The 23,688-nt window shown below is 39.3% G+C and overlaps 1 protein-coding gene across 2 annotated transcripts in view; it reads right to left on the reverse strand.

Annotated features, from left to right (window-relative positions):
• The window catches only part of lingo1a (leucine rich repeat and Ig domain containing 1a), a 126,999-nt gene that overhangs the window by 18,843 nt on the left and 84,468 nt on the right, over positions 1 to 23,688 (reverse strand). The window contains exon 1 of one of the 2 annotated variants that reach the window (XM_085462445.1): positions 9,319 to 9,970. The exons of the other annotated variant lie outside the window; for it this stretch is intronic. The gene's annotated coding sequence lies outside the window, so the exon portion shown is untranslated. Of the gene's footprint in view, positions 1 to 9,318; positions 9,971 to 23,688 lie in introns of those variants that run through there. 2 annotated transcript variants of the gene reach the window in all.

Consider the following 23,688-nt stretch of genomic DNA (forward strand, 5'->3'; position numbering starts at 1 on the left):
TAAATAATAACTCCTACAACTGACTTAAATTTGTAGAATTTCATGTACACTATACGTAGATTAATATATCTTAACACTAGGAAAAGAAAGCCTCATTATATTTGAGTGCAACTGATATCAAAGCACATCCAGCCTCAATCTGTAGAGTTAGGAGGTGAGATCCCTTCTGCCGCTCATGCCTTAATTAATGAGAATGGCTGTCTGTTTTCTTTGTTTCCCTGCAAAGAGCAGTGCCTATGTTGAAGCACGCTGACAGGCAGACGCTTGTGGACACACGTTTTAGAATTTCATCTTTGTACTCTTGTCATGTTATTCTTGTCGTGATGTAACTTGTATGCCATTTACAGAGGACATGTAATTGCTGAAATGAAGCCAACTGTGCTGTAAAATCCTGTTTTTTGGGGTTTTTTTTATTCACTTTATATGTTCAATCTGGATTGAGAAACACATTTTTATTTACAGAACCAGCTGAAGGGATCAGATAAGATGAGCCATTACTTAACCAATAAGCATTTTCCCGCTGTGGAAAAAAAAAATCCACAGCAGATTTTAATGACATGTTAATTCACTATTTGAAACGGAAACGGTCTCATAACCAGTTAACTGTACTGGACATTTCTCATATACATAATTTTACTTTTCACTGTATTTCCACTTATTATTAGTGTTAAAATGTGTTTGACAAAAACAAACTGTAGCAAGTTGTTACAATGCTGTTTTACAGGCAAAATAAATAATCAGTCATTCAAAAAGTTAATTCATCTATAACCAAATTAACTTTTAGTCATCTGATTAACTTGACAGAACCTCTGATGATGACTTTTTTGTCTGTCACAGGTAAAGGGAACACTAGCTTCTTTAATTTTTAGAGCCTGTTATAATTTATTTTATTTTTTTAACCTTCTGCCCACTTTTCAAGGTCTTTAAACCTACGTAACTTCATTACCGTTTGTGTTAGAGACAAAATTCAAGTGGTTTTTGAAAGCTGAAAAGATGAGTGGCATACATGATAATTGGGTGATAAAGGGTTTTAATGTTCTAATCTCAAAAGTAAGAATTATGTGAGATGAAAATGATCCCGTCTATTTCTCGAATGTATTTGAATTTTATTCATTTTCTCATCAAAATCATTTCTGCTCACCTTTTGCACTGTTTTCTAAGTCAGTTATGAGATGTGTGGGTTAAATTGTCTGGACCATCCTCTCACACCACATCAGTGCTCCTCAGACCTGATCTCTTTCCCCTCCTAATTCCCACAGGTTCCCAAACTACTTTGCACTTCTGTGGCAGCGCAACACACGCCGGCATCCGACAAGGTCAAATGCCATTTCATTTTCTCATCTTTGATCGCTGCACGGCTCTTTCATCAGTCTCACCCTCCCCATCCACCCGCATGCTACCGTCACCATTTTGCCAGTTAAACTGACCTTTCTTCTCTCCCTCAGTTTTGAAGAACGGCAGAAACTGGAATTAAAATACATGCTCCAGATGTAAAATATTATCAAAACCATAAAGCTTGTGAGAGTGTCTTTATTTAAAGAAAATAATAATGATGTCTAGGGAAAAAGAATTAAAAATAAAACAAGTCCACCTTGAAAATCCTGGATTTCTCTCTTGTATCATTTTTAGACTTCCGGCATGTTTAGGCTTAAAGGACTAAAAGGAAACAGCTGCTGAACTGTCTGTCACATCAGAATACGGTGTTAAAATGCCAAACTGCAACATTTATATGCGTTTTTCCTGCTAAAGATAGACTTTCAGTATCCTACATGTCAACTGACTTCGGGGTCTGATTGAAAAAGATTTAAACGTGAATGCAAAGTCTCAGAATTTCTACGAGATGCGAGACAGCACCGTGCAGGAGTCTAACTGTAGGTGGGATTATTACTGCCTCTTCGTGTCTAGCAAAACAACATCTCTTCATGCCACTCAGTCTGGTCGATAACCTGAAATCTGACCTCTTGTTTCCTCCCTGCACTTTCCCTATCCTCCTTCAACAATATTAGCAGTTCGTTGTTACATTGTTCGGTTATTCTCTCTCTCTCTCGCTCTCTGTTAACAGCCAGAGGGTAAAAGAAAGTCGTAGTGAGGAAGGGAAACGGAGAGACAAACCAGACTGAGAGAGCTTTTAGGGAAGTTAAACTGAAAGAGTAAGATGGAGGTAGAGCACCAAAGAGATGAACGAGGGGAGCTTTTAGGGAACTAAAAGCTGCTCCCCCTTATACCTCAAAGCAAGGCCCCTGTTTTCTTGAATCACATGATGAATGGGAACAGACTGTCAATGGATAAAAAGCAGCTTCACTGATCTCACGAAAGGGAGGGATAATGGACTTGAAGCACATTAAAATACTTGAATTATCTTGAGTCACTTTAATCCATGTGTCATGGAGGATAACCTCTCTATACTTTGGCACTAAGGTGTCACTTTCTTAATGAATCCTAATGGGATTAGTGGCTTTTAATGGTGATTTTAACTTGTCAAGGCCCATCAAATACAAAGAAAAACAATGCAAAATCAGAAACACCTTATTCAGAGCTCACTATCTCAATGTAAAGTAGCTTTGAAAAATATGGCAACATTTTCCAACCAGCCAGTTCAACAACCAGTTAACCAGAACTAACCTATTAGATTGTATTGTATCTACTCTATTTCCATGTCAAAATGCACAATACCGACAGTTTAAAGGCTTCATTATCAGATAAAGGGAAAACCTTTACTACACAATATTGTTGGTAAAAAGATAACAGCACATGGCTCTTTCTTAGCACAAGCTCTGGCATAGTTTATGAACTCATACACATGTACTCTGTCATACAATACCAGGGTCTGCATGGCACTACATCTGTCAGTCAAACCTGGTGAATCAGTGTTTGTGTACAACTCTCAACACTTCACAACAAAAAGGAAGGAGGCACCACCACCACATGTTGCTATACTGCAATTATGCTTTGAGTTAAATCCAGTTTTTCAGCTAAAAACTACACACAAAACAATCCTTAAAAAACATCCTTAAAAAACCAACAATGAACTCTGCCAATCACTGATTACCATTTGCCCAACCATAATGTAAAAGAAGATCTGTATTGTTGTTTAAATGAGCTCAGCACTAGCCAAAATATTCTTTTTTTGAAGACGTGACTTTTACGCTACTACATCAATTTGAAATCACAGGAGACATGTAGCAGGTTGGGTGCAAATGACAACTCTGTTTCTAAGTACTTCCTCAGTCAGCCTACTAGACAGAGGGAAGAGAGTCGAGAGTACTAGCACTGCACCTAAACACCGGACTCTGAACTCTGAATCTCAATGGGCTATTTTAACAGCCATTACATCAGGGAGGTGGGGCACAAACACAAATCTTGTTCCCACTTATGAAAAATATCATATGCTCCATTCAAGTGAGGCTGTGAAAGTGGAGCTGCTGTTGTATCACAATTGTGTTTCAAATTGCCACCAAATAGCACTGTTTGAATTGCTGCTTTGAATATAAAGATGCAACATATTGTAATTTTGCCTCACAATAGTAATCATCAGCGCTGCTACACCATTTATTCAAACTCCAGCCATGAATGCATGTGACATTATCAAATGGGTCAATAATATCCATTGTCTACAACTGGAAAAGAAGGGAAGACGGCTTAAACGACGGACAGGGAATTTACATGTCAAAAACATCACATTTTCGATGATCCCAGTTCAGTGTGTTTTGTGGCCTGCTGATACACCTAAAATGTAACCATTATTCTCCATAAAAGTATATATAGTGCACAGCGTAGCTATACACTAGATCACCTGTTTACCATATGACTATAAGCTGTAAATAAGTGAAACTATGGAGTACATTTTCAATGGCTGAGGCTACCTTGACTGACTTCTGATCGGGTGTTTTCACCCCAAAGTCCCATCTGAAGCTGTCAGTCTTAGGCCATCAGCTCACTCAGTCAACATAATTTAGAGCCCACTAACAGTTTAGGAGAGTGGCATTTACACGCAGTCATCCAAGAGGTGAGTGTTTAAGCCTTCTTGGCAACAGAGTTTCATTACTCTTTCATCATTCATGACTCCACTCCACAGGGTTGGTAAAAATCCTTAGCAAATACAAACCTTTGACCAATAGCTTCATCTGGCATCAATAAAGGCTAAATTGTTATTGAAATCCAAATTTTTAATAAAAGTTGATGGTAGGCATGCAATCAATTTTGACTGCTTGTTGCCATTCAAAATCCCACCTCTTTGTGAAGACCTTGATCTCGCACACAAGCACAAAATGGTTCTCTGAAAGCCCCTTTGGAGAATTTCCCTAAAGCCATTTTTCACACCGCTGTGAAGTAGATCAGAATTAGCTGCACTTGTCTGATTTTTTTTTTCAAACGCGAATTCTTTAAATGTTAATGAACCCCACAGGCTAATGTAAATGCATGACATTTACACATGCCTCTGACATGCCTCTAACAAGACTGTACACTACAATGACATTTTAAGGACATCTAAGGAGTAAGCAGTGGGCAGAAATCTAAAACAGCCTGAATTTGATAGGTATCTGCCCCCCTCCATTCTAAACCTCTCCCACCTGACTAACACGGGCACAAACATGTGCTTCATGCACTCTGGAAATAAGTAAATCCTGACTTCAGACTTAAAAAAAAATTAAAACCCCAGTCTTTTCAGATACTTTGCTTTTATGCTACTTTACTGTATGTAGAACTGCACAAACCACACCCCTGCATTCCCTCTCAGGTCACTTGAAATACAGTATGCAAACAAAATGCAATATCCAATTTTTTGGGGGTGTTTTTTCTCAGACGACAAAAATATGTTGCTTATCCGAGTTTTAAAGCATCCATTGGCTGCTTATTTGCATTAATTTTCTCTTTAGTTTCCTGCTTTTGATTGCAATGAGCCATGAAAGATATGTCATGCAGTTAAATATTAATGTAAAAGCCAAGTCACAGCAGGATGTGAATATTGTCTGTTAGAATTCACACATCAAGACTTGAAACCCGTGCATTTCTGCATATTAAGTGTATGGTAGTTGCAGCTTTGTGACAGGTATCTGTGATGTGACAAATAAATGGTTTCCATTCTGGTGTAAATTCTGGATTAGTGTGCACAATAATCACGTTAATGTTTCTACCATCGCAGGATTAAGGGCAATGCAATTAGAATTACAAATGTGAAATCAGATGCGACACAGTGAAAGCCATTTTCACTAAAATGGTAAATGGCCTGTATTTGTATAGCGCTTTACTAGTCCCTAAGGACCCCAAAGCGCTTTACACAACCAGTCATCCACCCATTCACACACTGGTGATGGCAAGCTACATTGTAGCTACAGCCACCCTGGGGTGCACTGACAGAGGCGCGGCTGGCCCGACAGTGGCACCACCGGGCCCTCCGACCACCTCCAGTAAGCAACGGGTGAAGTGTCTTGCCCAAGGACACAACTACCGAGACTGGCCAAGCCTGGACTCAAACCGGCAACCTTCCGATTACAAGGCAAACTCCCAACTCTTGAGCCACGATCGCTATGCTGCCCTCACCACACGTGACCATGTGAAGCTAGACAGCTAGCGAACAAAATAGACGAGATCTTCCACACAAGGCTTGCTTTTCTTGCTTTTAATGAAGATCCTTTAAAACCTTATCTCTCTCAAGGCTTCTCCTTGCTATTTCTTATTTGTAACTGAAATACACAGAAAGTGAAAATAAATTGCTAGCTAATACACATCCTAATGACAAACTTAAAGATTAGCCTAGCTTAACACGTGCGTTACATTAGCATAGCAGTTCACTCCAGGTAAACACATATAAAAGTTGTTTCTTAACACATTAATATTCACAAAGACGAACGTTTCCCAAGGTACAAGCGTGTACATGAACTCGTTCACTCTTTTAATACGGAGAAAACACGTCAAAGATATGCGAATGAACCGAGCGCTCCCTCGCTCCCGTTTCCGCACATACAATACGAAGATCGCTTGTGATAACGATGTCTCACTCTGAGCAAATTTCGAATCCATACATTTTAACTGTTGTTAGCATGAATTACTTAGAATATTTCTTAACTTTGAACTTATTTATCACTTTGCTTATGTAACTTAATCAGACTATGCACTAACTACTGACCTTTGACCAAAAGGCATAACAATCGCCCTATCGTGGTAAACTTGAGGGCACAGCAAGGGCCACATATCCTCAAATATCTTTAAACAGCGAATCATTTACAGTAAGAATTGTAGAAATTCAGAATAAATTAACAGATATTCTAAAGAACGTTTTTTATAGTAACGTAACACATTAAACATGTGCTTCTTTATCTTTTTGGAGTTTTTTAACAAACCCTGACACTGCACCACCACAAGACCAGTAAATATATAATATGTGCACAACTGCAAAGAAACACAAACACAGAGTGTAACACATAAAAGTAGTTTAAATCTGCAATGAGACACAGCCCCTACATGGCAGACAGCTGCTACATTATAAAAAAAATTACACTGCATTTCATAAGTTGCGTTTGACTTGGGCAGGTTAGCCTTATGGGAAAGAAAAGAAATAGATTGCTGTTGACACTGTTGAGGAGCTGTTTTCAGCACCTCTGCTATGCTGTCTGGGACACTTTCCCAATTGATGGAAATACTTACATGAAAGTGATTGCACTGCTGGAACTACAAAAGCGAGAATAAAAATGCTCATGAGTTTTTGACAGCACATATAGCTGTTCCTTCTCCTTACCCACTTCTAAAGATATCAGCCAAGGACAAAAGTGACATGTGAACAAGATGCTTCCTCCTCCCATCAAATAGCCACTATGATCCCACTACAGATCTTTTATAACCACACCACCCAGCCTCGGGCAAAAAGTGGAACGACAGCCGGGGGCTTATAAAAACAACGTAATTGCAGTCTCATGTGAAAAGTCTCAGCGCTGCCATCCTAGCATTATGTGGGCACCATGGCCTCACAACTGGGAGCTAATAAACACCTTGTCAATGCAGTAGGTGTTAGCTTTACACCCAGGATGAGTGTCTCCAGGATACATGTTAACACATCATAAATCCACTCACTATTGGTCACTTAATGTGTTGTGAGAAAGCAAGCCTGTGATCAGTCATCATACACTAACATCATGGTCCACACCATCACCACCCACTTTGTCTTGACTGCTTCTCTGTCCCAGTCTGCTGTCTATGATGAGGCTGATCTCTACCATGAATGAATAATGCTGCACACATATTTCAGTCTGATCTCATTAGTTTACTGTTCCATTCTCTGTCTAGATCTGGTTACATTTCAAGCATGGGCTACTAAGACATAACCATTCTTCACTGAAATATAATGGTGTTACGAGGATCAAGATTTTCCTGTGATATCTGATACTCTGTATTATACTGCCCGCTATGTAGAGATTTAGCTTATTGCAAACATTGATCAGCACGTTGTAATTCAATACTGCATGCCAACAGCAGCATGAATTTGTAGGCCAGAATGGAGAGGAGCGTTTTCTACATGTGTGTTGTAGCCTACTGTACTGTAGGGCAAAGAGGTTAATCCTACTGAAAAAATGTAGATAGTCAAGGTCAGTGGCTGCACATTTGTTTAATGAAGGCAGCCGGGGCGTCTGGACAAAGCGGATCACACACTTCAGGAGCCTCTTAACTGCTGCAAAGCAGCTATGATTGAGTCAGCAGTGTGCCAATCATCAATGAAAACAAAAAACAGTAAAACATGACAGAAATAGGGCTTTAAGCCTGGGGATGAAATTAACAACCACAGGGCAGGATAAAAAAAACAAAACAGAAAAACACTTACTGTAATGGGGTCACTCTAATGTCATTACTGAGTCCAAGAAGCAAACAAAGGTACCTTGATAGGGAGAGCACATCGGACCATCCAACCAAAGCCCCCCACTCACCCACACACATACAGGTGCCACACCCTTGTGGCTGTGTGATATCTCAGTGTACCCCCTATCTATCACGTTAGATTGTGCGCCCAGATAATGCCAGAGAAGCTGTGCTGCTGCTGTTGCTGCTGATGGAACGACTGGAGGCTGCTCCTGTTCGAGCTGGCTGTCCGCTCCTTCCGGCTATTTATAACCAATAGAGCTACAGCACTTTATGAATGTCTGCAGGCACAGCATCACAGAGTCTTCTGATGCTCTGCCTCAACAGCTTTTGTGAGAATTATATGCATATAACAGTACACACATTATAATAGGCTGTCCTGCACAATAAAGCGGGAAGACATTCAGGGGCCGCTGTCACATTCCTTAAAAATGCAGCCTCTAATAACAAACAACAGATGGAGTGTGGCACCATAAACGCACAAGTTTCATCTTGTGGACTGCTTCGTCGCAATTGGTGCTATATATAGATCCCACGTCTGTAGTCTAGTTGAAAACAAAGAGTCCCAAGTCGTTTCACAAAAAAGAAAAAAACAAATGCACCACCACACCGCTGCAGAAGCCTGCTTGCTTTTTATACGCTGCCCATTTAACAGATAGCCATCTTTGCAGATGAATAAAATGGCATAGGAGGGAGGATCACGACTGCCTCACACTTCAACACAATGACAAATGTTATCTCAGCAGAGCCTATACGTGGTCAAATAAAGGCTAGATGAAGATAACATTTTGCAATTCACTCACCTCCCTACACACACACACAGACACAGTCCATGTTCTGCCTCTCTCTCTCACGAACACAAACACACACACACGCACACATTCGCGGGACAATTAAATTTGATTAATGCTTTAAGCTTTCGTCCTCTCCGACGAGCACACGCACACGCAGAAATGAGCAGAAAAGCAGATTTAAAATGTGCACCGATAACAAAACTCTAAATGAATTTGGAATGTGTCTTTATTGGATGTTCTGATACCTGCAGAGGACGCGCCTAATCACACTCAAGTCCCCGTTTGCTTTTCTGTCCTGTCAACAAATTCTGTCCTTATCATTTGGGACTTGCAGGAATATATGTGTATATGTATATTGTTGATTTGACATCGGAAAGCGCTCCTTGGAGTTACAAATAAACCTCTCTTATGAACTGATGTCGCCACTAGCGCACTAGAATTCACATATTTGATGGATGTTTTCTTCAAAGTAGCCAGGGGGAGACCAGGGTTTGGCTGCATACTATCCACCTCTCTAAAATCTTGGCCTCACCCCACATTAAACCGCAGTGACATAAGCACGGAAACCGAAATGTATCTGCATTATTTTATTTATTTATTGATTGATTGATTTTAAAAACAGTTTTTCCTAAATTATTTTATTTTATTTCACTGGCTTTATTAACCAAATACTCACCTGCTGTAGCCCTCACTGCTTCCAAGCATCCTTTCGCATTTCTTCCCGACGGCAACTCCCAGCCACCAACACTTAAACTGAGACGCACTATCTCAAGTCCATCTCCTTGATAGATAGCTTTAAAAGATGACAAGGGAGAACAGACACCAGGCAGCCGTTTCCTGCTGATTTCCAACGACTTTCTCCAAAACGGCACTGCTGCAGTTCTGAGACGATAGCAGTAGTTAAAACAGATAACCCACACAAACGCGCACATACAGCGCGATCCTCCCTTGGTAATGGGGCTCCTTGTGAGCCCGAACTCGTCCGATGAGAATAAAGGAGGAATGCAAATGGCAGGTAGAGAACAACTCCCACGCACTGCTCCCGATCCAAGCGCACAGCTCCCTGATGCAGTCTCTCCACAGCACACTCTCGGTACTGTGTGACTGGCTGTCGTCAGTGGCACAGGCAATCCGATTGCTGGAGGGAGGGACGGAGATGATCAGCGGAACGCACTCTGCCCGGTGTCCTACTCAAGTGTGTGTGGTAAAGCTGTGTGTTTGCCTGGGCGTGTGTGCCGTGTTCTATCACGTCACATACGCAATTCGTCCATTTAGTGGTATATTCATTTAGACCCCACGCGTTTTGTTAACCTTCCTTATATGTCCAGATATGTCTTTCCAGATTTCAGCCTCTCCTCTGGCGCGCACAGAAACGTTGACGCACACGGGCACATGGGACATAAAGCAGCAATATATTCTGAGGGTAAACTGAACCTAATTTGTCCGCGACACCTTTGTAACGTGCAAATGCTTCACCGAAACGTCATGGAAAATACGGTTATATATAATTATATATGTGTCTGAGAAAGAAGTGGAAACCAAAAGGGAACGTGAGACGAGGAAGGAAGGGAGTCTATGAGAAAGTAGCAGTTCCCTTTTTAAAGGCCTGATGGCACTGTGGGCTTCGGGTACTGCAGTCAAACATACACAGGCATTCACAACACACTGCTTCTTCCATGAGGCAGTCTGTGCAGTATGCTCCCTAATACATACCTGATATTTTACCTCCTGTGATTTTTAAACGGAGTCTATGGACAATCACTTAGAGATGGTAGGTGATTTAAAACTGGAAAATAAAATTACAACCCCAATCAAAAAAAGGGTTGCTGTGTAAAAACGCAGTGATTTCTTGTAATCACATTTTTCACAACAAAACATAGAAAAAAATAGATATTTAAACTGAGACTTTTTACTGTGTCACTGAAAAATAGGTATTTATGAATTTGATGTCGCCACACTCTCTGAGTAAAAAAGTGGGACAGAGCAACAAAAGGCTGGAAAAGGAAGTGGTAGAAGGAAGGAAGAGCAACTTAGAGAGTTTCTCAGAAGGAAAGATGGGCAGAGGCTTATTAATCTGGAAAAAAAAAACTGCATCTACAAATAGCGGAGCCATCTCAGAGTAACCTTCCTCATAATGAAATTGCTAAGACTCTGAATATTTCATTCTCTGCAGTAACACAATATCAAAAAAATCAGGAGAATTGCTGTGTGCAAAGGACAAGGCCAAAAAACCCCAATACTGGACACTCATGGGTTTCAGACCCTCTGGTAGCACTGCATTAAATACAGGCATGATTCTGACATGGAAACCATTGCTTTGACTGGGGAACACTTCCAGAAGTCACTGTCTGTAAACACTGTCCAGGATCCAGGATAAGAAATCTATCATACAAAAAAAACATATGCTAACATGATCCAGAGCAACTTATGCTCCCTTTTAGATGATGTACTTTTCATGGATGGTCTTGCATTCAGTAAGACGTTGCTAAACCACATACTGCAGCTATTACAACTTCATGGCTTTAGCTGGTCTGCCTGCAGTCCAGGCTATTCACCAACTGAAAATATTTTGCACATGAAATGAAAGATATGAAAAGGAAACACACTGCTGAACACCTAGAATCCTATATAAGAGAAGACTGGGACAACATTCCTCTACCAAAACTCCAGCAGTTGGTCTCCTCAGTTCCCAGATGTTTAGAGTGTGTCATTACAAAAAGAGGGGATGCTACAGTAGTAAGCCCTGTGTCAACTTTTTTTTCTATTGCTGTCATGAAATTTAAAATGAGCTAAAAATTTTCACAAAATAACGAAATATCTCAGTTTAAACATTTGGTATGTTTCTATGTTCGACTGCAAAATCGGACTTATTCACCATAGACATCTGTAAGTTTACATGGTGCTTGCACTGTCTGCCATGACATGTTCCATTTATGAATCCTTACTTTGCTGTTAGGTGTAACCCTTACCAATGACCCATTTTAAAAAATTATATATATATCATTAAAAACTTTTATCAATGTCATAAACAATAGGACCTTAACTCACTGATTGGTGAAAACTTGCAAAGTACTGTGCCCATGAGTTAATCAAATCACTTTTTTTTTTATTGTCACATCACATGTGCAGGCACACTGGCACAGCACATGCGAGTGAAATTCTTGTGTGCGAGCCCCACAAGCAACAGAGATGTGCAATGATGATAATAATGAATGGTCTTAAATGTAAACCAAAAACCAAAACAATGGATTTTACATTGTTTCAGGAAAAACACACACATATTTATGTGCATATAATACAAACACAATTATGAGTGTTTAATTCATTTTCAGAAATAGAGTCACATTAATCTTGTCTAACCTCGAGTGGCCATAAAGTTGAACATTAGCATGTTTGTTAGCATGGCAAAAATAAATTGTTGAAATTTAGATTTTTCAGCAATTTTCTCAATTTTCTAGTTTTTCTCAATTTTGTGCTCATGATGAAACTTATTCATGCGTTCAGTATAGAAGATCTGTAACCACCCATTTAGCCACTTCCTTGATGTCCACCTGCTAGTCTATTCTTTACTGCACTTCCCACGCTGTCAAAGTCAATGCTGACATCATTACTCAAGACCAATCATTCTCTTGCCCACCTTCAGTGAGCCAATCAGCTCCAACCCATGTGCTTTAAATCTCAGTGCTCTTCTGTCTTCCAGTCTGTCATTTGTACAGCCACCTCCTCCCCATCTCTGCCTCACCCTGCTCAATCAGAACCCATCCAAGTCCCCATCTTCACCAGCACCAGCGTCTATCATTGCTGGGATTCTGTTCTGCCATAATGAGTCTTGGCAAATAAATGAGACCAAATAGATTAATTAATTTCTGTATCACAGAAAATCATGTTCCATTCTTACAAACGATCTCTTGAACTACCTGTTATCTTTGAGTACTGGATGCTGGTGTTAAATGATTTGGTTGGTTTCGTATCACTGATGAACATACTAGGAAGGCACTAACTTATTTTTTTTGTGATTAGCTGAGGTGTAATTACAGTAAAAAATAGAATATTTTGTAACTGAAATATGATTTTGATGGTGTTTACGTCTGTGTACATTAACTGCAAAAGGTCTTTAAAGTAAGCTATAAAATGAAGTTATTCCTATTTTGAAGAGTTTTAGGACTTAGATTTTAACTTCGATTTCAAAAACTATAATGTACCCTATATTATCTGCTTACACTATGACAAAGTCACACAAAATATTTGTCCAGCAGTCTTGAAATCTGTCACTTTTGCATGCCTAAAGCAACTCTGCACAGGAACTTAAGCCATTCTGGCACCACAGCTACTTGTCAATGTCTTCAGCAGCAGATCACGCATGGCCAAGGTACCCTTGCAATGAGTAGAAGGAATTTTGCCAGTATTTTAGAGTTATTTCCACGCTGCCTGGCTATAAAACCATTCTGTTAGACAGGGGCTTTTTCTTTCCAGATCACTACCCTAGAACTGACAGTATATTTCCCTATAGATATAAAGTTAAAAATAAACAATTGTAATACGTTTTGTGTACTGGTGCTTGACATGTTTCATCAATATATATTACTCATCAGCTGATCGATATGAGTAAAATAAAATTAATAAGTAAATGCACGATTATACTCAGATTTGCAGTACTAGTCAAACATGCTCACTGTGTTATTAGATGAATAAAACTCAGAGAAAATTAGATTCCAAAAGGGAACATTTGACTGTGACATGATGCACCTCATAGGCGGGAGGAGAGAGGCGATATATATCATTCTTCTCTACTTCGTCTCCATCCTCTCTGCCCTGCTAAGAGCTGCAAACAACAACAGAGGTAACAATGGATACCTAGTGACGCCACAGACTTTGAAAGGATCCCATCAATAATTAATTTGTTCAGCTGTGTTCCTCAACACTGGCACGCATGCTTGTCCTTAATCTTCTCTTATACTTGGTGTGAGGGGTTTCTGTCAGGTGGATAATCATGACACTGCAAGATGAATGACTCTGTGATTAGATGATAAAATAACCATTTTCTTGTTATGCTACAATCGTTCTTGATAGGTGAGTGGCTTTGTATAGCAAGTTTCAAGGTTGTCATTCTTGCTGGGTAACTATTGATAAGGCTGGCCCCCCAATGAATTCTGATACCGATACAGTCTTTGGCATCATTTTAAGAGTCACTATTTCAACAGAAATAAAGAAATATATTTTTGAGAATGAATCATGAATTGTGTCTGCAAGCTAGAATAACTTTCACTCTGACTTAATTTATGTTGCCAAATTAAATTCTGGTGTTCAGAATCTTTTTTCCTTCACAGTAGGAGACAAATGAAAACTTGGGAATGAAATCTTAACTGTTTTCAACATCAAGTGAAAACTGAATTCACCAGTTGCCGACAGCCTTTTATTTTTGTTGTTTTTGTTTGTTTTTCAGTCTTTGGTCCCTTTGGTATTTCTTTTTTCAAAAGGCAGATTGACTCTTATTATGAGTTGCAGCTAACCATTTAGCGTGTGATCATATATCCATTCAGCAACAACAGATAAATATTAAGATGCCAACAAGTAGTTGAATCTTTCACTGCTGCGCAATTGTCTGCTGGGAAACCTTCATGCATCTGGATGCTACAGACCAAGCACACCCACATGGTGATGGCATTCCCCAATGACAGTGGCCTCTCTTAGCTGGACATTGCCTCATTTCACAAGAGCTGTTCAAAAAAGACTCAAGAAACAGGACAAAGAGCCCATGGTATTGATCTAGACTCTAGACTCTCACTTTGTAACCCACAGGATCAAAATGATCCACTGCCAGCTTTCCCTGCCAGCCATGGGACGCCCATGGTGGTTTTTAAAGTTGTGGCTGATTTGTGTATTTACATGTGTATTCACCTGGTGGGCTGCCAAGGTACTGCAGGAATAATAACAAAAACTCAGGTTGAAATTACAACTTGGTACAGTTATATATTTATCTAAATATATTTGTTTATTTACTGTTGGCTGTGCGACAGACTGGCCATCTGTCCAGGGTGTATCCCACCTCCTGCCCTATGGTAGCTGGGATAGACTCCAGCTTCCCTCTACCCAGAGACTGGGATAAACGGAAGAGACTGTGAGGGTTGGTTTGTAAATTAAAACTGATAATAGGAGGTTAGTTTGTTATATTACTCATGGTCCTCATTTACTGCAGTGGCAGGTCAACTTAATATCAGAGCAAAACGTGCAATAGACATGTTGGTCCGCTGTGTCCATTTCACGCTTTGCCTCTCCAAAATCTGAAATGGAGATGCGTGAAGAAGTTGCATTACCAGCAGGGCGAGATAATATATTTTAAGACACGAAGTCGGTGGTGAGCAAAAAACGTACTAAGGATATTTCCGGGTCCTTAATTGTCAGAATCGATTAAGCTAGGGGGCTAATATGTATTTACGTGTAAATGTGACAGTAATGTCTGCTAAACGCTTTCCTGTGATTATTTTCATGTAAAATAGCTCCCTTTGCTGCAATGTTTTGGAGACCAAAGTGTGAAATTGACACGGTGGACGGGCGTTTCTGTTGTTACACACTTTGTCGTGATATTGGGTTGGCAGGTGGGTCACACATTGGCCTCAACGCTTGACTGAGTAGTATTAGCAATTGATCATGTTTTTAAAAAATGAAATTTTCAAGGAAATGCAGTGCTTTATCTTGTATTTTGATTCGAGTGAAGATGTAATATTGGGTGGGTCCCAAGGGAATTTTCTGGTTTTTAAATGTGCTGCAGCACTCTTGACTTTGGGAACAAGCTGGGTTTATTTATTCATACAACAGCAGTCTCACAAAGTGGCTTTATTTTATAGCACATTAGTATATGATACGCCCGTGAAATACAAAAATAGTTAGAAAGATGGAGTTTTTATTTTTTAAAGATCTTTAGGAGTATTGCTTATTTTCCTTTGTGTTACAAATCTGCATTTGCTGGTTGTTTTCTATTTTTAAAACTTTACAACCGTGCAAAAAATACTTGGGTATAGCAGGAATCTGTGGTTTGGGCAGAAACCCTTTGCACATTTGCTGTGTGCCACAAAATGCAGCAGCCAGAAACTCTTTGGGGGGGATATGTTAGGCAAGCATTGGTCCTGGCTGGGACCAAATTTGACATCTCATAACACTTACTTGCTCCAAAGTAATATCGATTTCTTTTCCAGAAAAGAAACAACAACAATATAAAGCTAAAAAAAAACCAGAACCCAGAAACAGCACAGCAAAACTCAACAGCAAGAAAAACCTCTTGAAACAAAGTAAACAGGACTTACAAACCTATAAACTTTCCTTCTCTGTTTTCCATCAAACTTTGTTGGCTGTTAAGTTGGTCAAAGTAAAGAAGCATAAATATTTCTTTCTTGCCCTGTTTTTCTTTCTTTCTTTTTGCGGCACTTACCTAAAATCCATCTCTTTACTCACTATTCTTCTAATCCTTACAAATGGCAACACACTCCCCACTGTCACTCAAACGTCCTCACACATAAATAATAGGCACATACATCGACTCACTCATTGTCTCTCAGTCTCACACTCACACTCATTTGCCCTGACTTGTGTTATTGTACTGCTATGTAAAATGGCTGGTGCAGTGAAAATGGAAAGCAGTGAGGTTGGAAGGGAAAAGTCCCTCAATGGGCTTTGAATTGCCAAGGTCCTGAATAAGCATTGTAATATGGGCTTGCAGGCAGCAACCAAATATGCAAAGAATTGGATTTGGCATTACTGACATCTAGTTTTACCCTCGCAAATGCGCAACCTACAGAAATACAAAATTATAATTTAGCGGTAATGCACACTATTAACAAGCTTTAACAATGTAAAGGATATTGTTCTGGGACTGCGTGTGGTTTAGGGAGTGATTGCTTTGGTTTTGTAGCATGACATCCTCAGATATAGAACTATGTTCATAACAAATAATTGAAACTCATAATGTTGCAAGAGTTTCAATCCAACATGAAAATGACAGCCATCAAGATCATGAAATCTGTTTGAGATGACAGCAGTACACCAAAGGAATATGTAATGGTCATAAAAATGATGACATATTCACATTGATAAGTCAACTAATGAACAGCTCAGCACCCATAATCATTGCTGAACACATTTCTGAACCTTGTTATAGTAGCTTTGACACAATTGCTCCCACAGATGTACTAAGTGGAAAAGCATACAGCAAGAAGGGATCCTGGATACTAACTCTAAGGCTAGTGTTTCTTTGGGCTTACTAGCACAGACCATACTGATATCAGAGGTATTATCTGGCCTATCATAGTAATGAAGAATAAATACTGTGGCAACTTGGACCTAGATCTGGACCTAGACCTAGCCCAGTGGTCATATGAGCAATACTTTGTCTTCAGTGGTTTATATTTCCCACAAAACAATTGGCAGGCTGCTGCTCTCTCACCGCTACTCAGGCTCAGTGCAGTGCAAGAAAGACTGCAAAGAAAAATGATGCTCCCATGCCACTTGCACACACTGCTTTGGGCAGACTATCATTCCCATTAAACTAATAACAGTTAGCTTCTTATCTCACAGTGTCTTGGCAAAGTCACTTCCACCCTTGAACACATTGCCTTTGAATGCTGGGGCTTAATCTATCACTGAGGCCCAAATGAGACCGCATAATCCTCTGCAATTTTTTGTTCTTGTATTTCACATTATCACTGATTTCTACTGCATTTTTTATAAACTTTTTTTTATTTTCTTCCATTTTGGAACAATGATGCTGTCCTTCAGTTTCATAAGCAGACAGAATGTTCAATCAAGAAAAAATAGCTGATGTCAGAAGCTAGTACATGAGTGGGTTTATTCTTTTGTTGAACCAATTTTCATTATCAAATTACCATTTGAAACTATTCAGATAGTGGAAATATTTAAAGTTTAATGTAAAATGTGACAGTGTCAATGCTCCCATCCACAACCTTATACAACACTTGATTCTGGAGAATCAGTGCACAGGTGTTTCGATGCTTTAGAGGCAAATGAAAGTCCAACAGGTCCCAGGTCAGTTCATATTCTCTCTTGGCATTTAGGACTTTGGTAAAGATCAATTTTCTTTGTTTTACCTTTAAATAATGCAGCCCACAGAAAGACTAATTTAAACAACACCACTAACAGAATATAATAAGAACTTTCTCAGCAATGAACAACAAAACAGTTTGACCTGGAAATATTCATATTATTGAAAGCTCAATTATGTTTTTTTTACTTTTCTTTTTGCAAACAGGATAACATTGCTAACATGAATGAAAGCTACAATGATCTCACTCGTTTTTTTTTATGTTAAAGTTCAAACTATCTTCACTCATTAAGAAGTGTCAGCCTTAACAAACCAATTCAGCACCACTGCTGCTAAATTTGATCAATAATACCATTAACAATAGCTGTCAGTTTGCTGGGTGTGGTTGAGCTCATGCTGAATAAAAAGACAGAACGTAAAGAGAATTAAAGAATATTATTTCTTGCTATCACCTTAAGAGTCAAAAGAATATACTTTGGATTAAGACTCATTTAATTTACTGAGGTACTATAAATAAATCCAGCCAGAAGAAAAAAAATCAACAATGTTGTTTTTTAAATAAATGACTTTTTTTTTTTTTAGTTTTTTAAAGTAAATTTAAGAGTGAAAGCATTTTCTGTCTTGCCGACTTTGACTTATACCCACTGTCATTTCTTGGACAAAGGTCAAAGACCTTTTCTGATTTGTGTTAGTCTCTCTGGTGGGGGTTACCTTCTTCTTGGTACCCAATGATATTGGGTAATATTATTCGCTAGTTTTCATTAATCTGCAGGAGCTTTGTCACTTTGTATATTCTTCTCTTACATCTTTTGAGACAATAGTGTTTGATCTAATACTGTGTAAACAGGACTGAATGTCTTTCTTTTTGTATTTGCTTCATGATCCAGTCAGTGACCAGCATGGCAGTCCTTTTGTCTCTTGTGTTTATGGTGGTGACTATCCTTTAAAAAAGATCGGACAGAATGCAAATATTACAAACACTTCATTCTACAGTGCCTTACATAAAACATAGTTACATGGCTAACATACAGAGAAATACTGTACTTGTTTGACAAGCTTCGGAACAAAATGAGCAAAAAGTGTGACCTCACCTGTTAATTTGTGTTTAAAAAAAGGTTTTAGGATGCATACTTTTTGGAATATAGTCAGTATTTAAATAAACAAATATACACGTAAATAACTCCAAAATGTAAGGAAACGATCCTATGAACCTCTTAATGGCGGCTGTACAATTTAGTGGTCAACCACTGTAGTTGCTCTTTTATCTTGTAGAACGAGCCGTTTGGGTTTTCATTTTGCCAACAAGACAAATGTGACAAATGTGTTTCCCTATAGACAAGCTATTACAAGCAGTGGTTTGGCCTCAGACCCCTGCAGATATTCTGCTCATGGCCTCTGAAACAATGGCTCTGTTTTTATTTATTTTTTTCATCTGCAGGGCACCATCCATTGCCAGGGCTACTCGCTTGTCATCTTGGCATACAGACAATGGCTTCCGGACACAAGAGCTCCTTGTAAAAGATGTTGCCACCCCTCGGTCTCTGTGCAGTACAGACACACATAAAAATCCCAGCAAACACTTGGACACATAAACACAGGCACACACAAAGCTAATCTAGGACTGAATCGAATCGTATCCCTTTGTTTTTGAGATGGTAACTGAAGGTGAGGGAGTGGTATTGGGAGATTGGGAGTAGGATACACTGGTAATCACTATTTCAAATAATTTCACTATCCCCCCACCGCCCATACACTCCTCACTAACACTGCACTATTCCAAAGGGCAGGGAGAGATTTCAATCTCTTTACAGCTGCCACCATGACTTTAGTAAATTGTTGACAGCCAAATCCATGTCGATCTGCTGAGTGATTGCATGCTGCAAAAGGTCTAATCTCATTTTCTCTGCAGCTCACACTGGCTGTAAACGAACAGACATTAAGTTGAAGTTAAGTTAAAACGTTCGATCATAGAAGCCACGCCTAGTTAAGAGTATTATGGAAAATCAATCATCAATAAGCCTTCAAAGCTGTTTGGTACAATAAGACTATGAAATGTTAAACTGTCCATTGTGAAAACTGTATCTGATACAAACAGTGTATGGCCTTATAGTATACACTTCACAGAGGATGTAGATGGCCTGTGTTATTAGACTTTGCTGATGTCAAACACATAAAAATGCTCAAAGAAGCTCAGCGCCTCTGGCTAGTTTTTCCATGGCATGCAATCTTAACGCTATTCATGCATTTAACAGTGTCACTAAAAGACATGAGTCATGAAAAAAATATAAGCCGATGTATACGAGCTGCGTAATTTAAAAACAGGCCTAGAACAAAGTATTTCATACAAAAGTCAAACTGGTTAACAAAAAGTGTTCAATATTATTGCTAATATTGAATCCATGTGTTCAAGGAAGTACTTAAACACTAACTGCTCTAGACAAATAAATAGATTAAATTTGACCACAAGTGTGTTTCAACAACACTTTCAACCTGTGAACATATGCAAAATTTACTACTATCTACTATCTACTCAGCCTCCTTTTTACAGCTTAGATTTACTTCACACAAATTCACTCTCTATCTATTCATCCAGTATTCATCAGTCGGTCCAGGCAATCTTCTCATCTAATATATTCTAAAAACACTCTGAATCCACTGGTTTATAAATGCCATCATTTTATTTTAAAATATTTGTCACATTGGTATCATAGCCAAGTCAAATTTTCACCCTCACCTAGAATATTTTGTTGCAACATGTCTGTCTTTAACACACCAACCAATGGTTTGTGATCTACTGCACATTAGAGCGCCACCCGGGCAACGAAAACCTGTTTCTGTTAAAGAGAGCATGAGAACATGTTCATGCCAAGCAACTAAAAGGCAGCTTGCTTTTTAATTCCTCACACATTTCAGGGTCAGCCTCGTCAGGCGATTTCCTTTGCCTGTGAAGGCCTCTGGACAAAGGTGGAAAATGAGAGGAAAAAAATACTGATGAGGAATGTGGCAGTTACTCTGGACAACCAATCGCAAACCAACACTCACTCCAAGCTCTCACAAGCCATGAAAAACAATACAGCATATGAAGTATCTGGCTGCTTATATAAAAAGTGAAGATTTGGGGTATTTTGATGAATCAAATGCCCAACAACAATACCCCAAGGACATCATGGAAGAGTGTCATAAAGTCCTATCAAAAGATGATGTTAAAGACTGGGAAAAAGTGATGCTAGAGAGAAATCACACAAAGTTAGATGGTTTTAACAAAGGACTGAACAAGATTTCTATTGTACACTACTGTATATAAACAAAGGTATCAGATGATAAAGGTGTTTAGGGCCTAGCCATGCACTCTGCCTTTACAAACATTTGTAAAAGAATGGTTTGTTCTAAAGGGCCATAGGAGTCAAGTCAGTTGATGCAAATTCTTCCATTTAAAATATTCCATGATCAGCTGTAATTTGCATTACTGAAAAGTAAAAGAGTTTAGGAACCATAGCAACTCAGCCACAAAGTGGCAGACCACATAATGTTACCCAACTGGGGTTGCTGAGGCGCATAGTTCATAAAAGGCACCAAAGCCCTACCTATTCAGGAACGACAGAGTACCAAACCTAAAAAAACGTTGTGCCAGGAGCTTCGTGTGTTGGGCTTCCATGGCCAGAAGCTCCTGTAGGTGTAATGTGTAGGTGGCCGTGGACTTTTATCTATATAGTGCAGATGCAAAATCAGTAGGGAACAGGCCAAGACAATGAATTGAGAATGAGTCATAGCAGTAGTTTCCTCTTATGAGGTAATGTGTATGCAAAAACTGGCATTCCACATAAGCGCATATGTTGTTTGAAGAACAGTAACAGTTTGCCTAAACTAGTCAGGCTGATCTGACAGCTTTATGGCTGGACACATATGGAGAGTAACTTCAAAAGAAATACATATTCACTATTTACGCAAGGACATACCAAATGAAATGACAGCAATGCAAAGCATCTCACATTCAGCAGGAAATTCTCACAGTGCTGCGGTCAGCTAAATGCTGCTCCATATTTTTAGACTGTGCTCCTACTGTGAGCAGAACAGAACAGATGACTGTGATTGTACACTTTGTTACAACACAGAGGGAGAAGCGCAGAGATTAGAAAGCATTTTCTGGAATTCGCAGAGATAACCGATTGCACGCATCCTTGCACGAATGATGTCACTGGGAACATTAGTGGACAGGATGTTGACATTATGGACACGAGCGGTCAAGGACAATAACGGTAGATCAAATGAGGGGTAAACATAAACATATTCAAAACAGAGTTTGTGAAACGTGAAGGTCAGGTACACATGTGCTCAAACCCAGTTAGAGGCAGCATGAGATGCAATGCTAAAAGTGTCACAAGATGAAAGTCCAACTGCTGCTTGTGAAGCTAAAACTAGATCTGAAGCTGAAGTCATTACAGCTAAGATCAAAAGGCAACCATTCATGCGCCATCATAACATGGTATAGCATTTTAAATGAGATAAATATTACTGGTAAGACTCTGCAGACACTGTGCACTTAGTGCAGTAGTACAGCTGAATGTGACAAAATGATTCCTGTTGGACAATCACACTGACGGCAAATTTGAAAGCATGCAGTCAAATGAAAAATATCTGGCGCAGGAGTTGGATGCAGAGACCCGATTTCCTGAAACAGTGCACTGTGACACCCTCCCCCAAAAAAGGAAATATCTTCAACTACAAGGGAGACAGTGAGGTAGTAATGGATCCACACAACAGGTTTACAAGCTGTTTTACTGGACTACGCTATTGATGTTATGGAAGAGTATTTTTTTTCTCACATCCAGGGCACAGAGACATACTTGGGGAAGTGAATCTGATCGCATCTGTCAATAAGAAAAATGCTAGAACTTTTCCCCAGGGAAACATTGCACTGGAAAAAGCCGTGACACATCGTGACACCAGACACATTAAAAGCAAAGGATATCCTGCAGAATTGAATGCTTTGAGCAGACTTCTAGATGCTGGAACTAAACAACTACAGAAACTCGAGTTCACCTCCAGTCTCCAATAATCGAATCGAATTTGGTTGTCCCACTGCTTTTTGCACCAGTTGCTGAAGGAGATCACAGTTTCCTAAAAGTGCAACAAACAAACAAAAATATAAAAAGCTACTGAGTACAATGACACAAGACAGACTTAACAGACTGCTAATGATCTTCATAAAGGATAATCCGGCACAGAGAATCAAACCACAGGGTCCAGTTAAAGTAGCAAACTCTACTGGTAGCTACCATTTAGTACTTGAGAAACCAAAGTTTGATTATTTTTTAAAAAATACAATAAGTGAGCTGCAGTAAGAGAAGTAAAGAATTTGAAGACATTATTATGAGAATTACTATTATCCTTTTTGTGCTATTGGTGTAATTAGTTGTAGTGGCAAAAACCTCCCCTACAGGCAGTTTTTGCCAGGCTTGTGGCATTTTTCCAAATTCTTCATTCCATATTTACCAATAACTCAAACAAAATTATGCTGCAGGTCCAAATTGTGGTGTCTGTTAAGTATGGGCAGCAGACATTGATCCAACAAATGGGGAAGGAAACATCACATTTGCAGGGGGCTGATGAAATGAAAATAATATATAGGAAAATCAAAAAGAACTAGGACTTATAATAAATCTTTAAGAAAATATGATATGATGTTAATGCAAAATGTTGTTCAGATTGGCCTACCCATTAAGGAGGAGCTAGAATACATGCAGACATACAGTGGCTTGCAAAAGTATTCGGCCCCCTTGAACTTTCCCACATTTTGTCACATTACAGCCACAAACATGAATCAATTTTATTGGAATTCCACGTGAAAGACCAACACAAAGTGGTGTACACGTGAGAAGTGGAACAAAAATCATACACGATTCCAAACATTTTTTACAAATGAATAACTGCAAAGTGGGGTGTGCGTAATTATTCAGCCCCCTTTGGTCTGAGTGCAGTCAGTTGCCCATAGAC

Source organism: Copadichromis virginalis, linkage group LG7 (genome assembly GCF_057382275.1).
Source record: "Copadichromis virginalis isolate Kocher_CV1m ecotype Utaka linkage group LG7, C_Virginalis_male_GT1.1, whole genome shotgun sequence".
In the NCBI taxonomy this organism is placed as follows: Eukaryota; Metazoa; Chordata; class Actinopteri; order Cichliformes; family Cichlidae; genus Copadichromis; species Copadichromis virginalis.